General features: G+C 41.8%; 3 non-coding genes across 3 annotated transcripts in view; all 3 read right to left on the bottom strand.

The window, feature by feature from the left end:
* Window positions 1-389, bottom strand: part of LOC149093000 (large subunit ribosomal RNA) — a 4,168-nt gene extending 3,779 nt beyond the window's left edge. The window contains exon 1 of the ribosomal RNA XR_016200419.1: window positions 1-389. This exon is cut by the window's left edge and continues 3,779 nt beyond it. This is a non-coding gene — a ribosomal RNA (large subunit ribosomal RNA).
* A 476-nt stretch (window positions 390-865) lies between these two features.
* On the bottom strand, window positions 866-1,020 carry LOC149092999 (5.8S ribosomal RNA). The gene has a single exon (XR_016200480.1). It is a non-coding gene; the product is annotated as a 5.8S ribosomal RNA (ribosomal RNA).
* A 487-nt stretch (window positions 1,021-1,507) lies between these two features.
* The window catches only part of LOC149092998 (small subunit ribosomal RNA), a 2,170-nt gene continuing 1,177 nt past the window's right edge, over window positions 1,508-2,500 (bottom strand). Inside the window, exon 1 of the ribosomal RNA XR_016200372.1 lies at window positions 1,508-2,500. This exon is cut by the window's right edge and continues 1,177 nt beyond it. This is a non-coding gene — a ribosomal RNA (small subunit ribosomal RNA).

The following is a 2,500-nucleotide window of genomic DNA, read 5'->3' as shown; positions in this document are numbered from 1 at the left end:
ACTTTCCCTCACGGTACTTGTTTGCTATCGATATTACCATCGTATTTAGTCTTAGGAGGAGTTTACCTCCTAATTTGGATTGCACTCTCAAGCAATCTGACTCTATCCGCGACTAAAGCCAGTAATCGATATTCCATTAACCAAGATCTGCCACCGGCCTAGAACCGTCTCTGGGAAGAGGGCCCTTGTCAGAGGGACTTGCAGATTTAGTTGAAATAATCGTGACTCTAACCATTACGCAGCACCGCTTTCCACCTTTCAATGGAAAACCTTTGCGCCGGACTCATCCCTTTTCACTCGCCGTTACTCAGGGAATCTCATTTGATTTCTTTTCCTCCGCTGAATTATATGCTTAAATTCGGCGGGTAACCTCACCTGATCTGAGATCAAAAATATTGATTAAGTTGATTAATGTTTATTTGTGTTGTTTGCAAGCAAGCAACGTAAATCTACTTTAATGTTTGCACAAATTTTGCCTTTGCATTACTTCTTAGGTCTGCTTTAACAGAATGAAATAGCTACTATTTGTACGATTTATACAAGTGCAAGAAGATTCATCAGTTAACAGGTTAGTTGATCACCATAGTTATCTGCAATACGACTTTAGCGTCGTCAGATAGGCGACTAACCTTAGAATCTCATGCTAGTATCTATTCATATATACTGCTTGCAGAGATGAAATATGCATTGTACACAAAATTTATCATGTGAAACAAGTAGATTTGAGATTCTCCTTACTAAATTGCAACGAATTGCAATTAAGAAAAGGAATAAAACATCAAGATTCATGCATATAAATATACAATCCTCTCAAAACAATGCATATATGGTAGTATGCAAGTGTTTTGTTGATTATTTTACATCTCAACTCTCAGACAGATGTGACCTCGGAAAAGACCCGAAAGCCGCAATGTGCGTTGGAAGCTCAAGTGCTCGGCGTGTCCTGCAATTCGCACCGATTATCGTAGCTAGCTACGTTCTTCATCGATTGGTAATTCGAGTGATCCACCGCTTGAAGATGTATCTTTGCCACCGTGGGACTTTTAATAAGTATCCTAAATCTGCATTGAGAGGGTTTGAAAACAATTGTATGCAGTTTATAAAAACCATAGTTGTCTTTACTTAGTTAGGCGAAGAAGTGTAAAACTTCCTTCTTTAAACCTTGCCGTCAGCATAAGCTGAAGACTTGATCAGGTACCAAGTATGTAGCAAGACAGGCTTTTCATTATAAACTACAATTGTTTTGCAAAAGAAATTATGGCTATCGTTAGATAACCCTCACTCTTTGTTGCATTGGATAATGAAAGATGGATGTATGAATGAACGAATGTAATGCAAATTAGAATCATGTTGCAATGGCTAAATGTTTGCAATAAACATTCACAATTGCGACTCTAATGCAAATACAATTCAATTGCATTCACCATATTAGCATCTACAATATCACTATGCAGAGTGTTTGATTGTTTGAAGGTTGTATTTCTCTTATAATAAGAGGGTAATACGTTAATGATCCTTCCGCAGGTTCACCTACGGAAACCTTGTTACGACTTTTACTTCCTCTAAATGATCAAGTTTGAACATCTTTCCAGCACAATCCGACCACTAGTTTCCCAATGGTCTGGATTGACCAGTCCGAAGTCCTCACTAAATCATTCAATCGGTAGTAGCGACGGGCGGTGTGTACAAAGGGCAGGGACGTAATCAACGCAAGCTAATGACTCACGCTTACTGGGAATTCCTCGTTCATGGGCAATAATTACAATGCCCAATCCCCATCACGAAATGGGTTCAAGCGGTTACCCACTCCTTTCGGAGCAGGAAACAGTATGCACGATGACCACTTCAGTGTAGCACGCGTGCGGCCCCGGACATCTAAGGGCATCACAGACCTGTTATTGCTCTGTTTCGTGCGGCTGCGAGCGCCGCTTGTCCCTCTAAGAAGTCCTTACAGTGCTACAGCATCCTTACCCTAGCCAATTCTGTAGGCTAATAGCAGCAGAGCCCTCAACAGCCGAAACCATCAAGAGATACTACCACCCACAGGTTGACTAAGGGGGAGTACTGCAGTGTAAACTGCAAGTCTATTTAGTAGGCTAGAGTCTCGTTCGTTATCGGAATTAACCAGACAAATCACTCCACCAACTAAGAACGGCCATGCACCACCACCCACTGAATCAAGAAAGAGCTCTCAATCTGTCAATCCTCTCAGTGTCCGGGCCGGGTGAGTTTTCCCGTGTTGAGTCAAATTAAGCCGCAAGCTCCACTCCTGGTGGTGCCCTTCCGTCAATTCCTTTAAGTTTCAGCTTTGCAACCATACTTCCCCCGGAACCCAAAAACTTTGGTTTCCCGGAAGCTTCCATTCGAGTCATGAAATTAGTTACTCAGAATGATCGCTGGTTGGCATCGTTTATGGTTAGAACTAGGGCGGTATCTGATCGCCTTCGAACCTCTAACTTTCGTTCTTGATTAATGAAAACATTCTTGGCAAATGCTTTCG

Source organism: Tetranychus urticae, unplaced genomic scaffold (assembly GCF_039701765.1).
Source record: "Tetranychus urticae isolate SD_2017Ah unplaced genomic scaffold, NJAU_TeUrti_SD_1.0 Scaffold_4, whole genome shotgun sequence".
NCBI classification, from domain to species: Eukaryota; Metazoa; Arthropoda; class Arachnida; order Trombidiformes; family Tetranychidae; genus Tetranychus; species Tetranychus urticae.
This window is presented reverse-complemented; position numbering and strand designations above follow the sequence as displayed.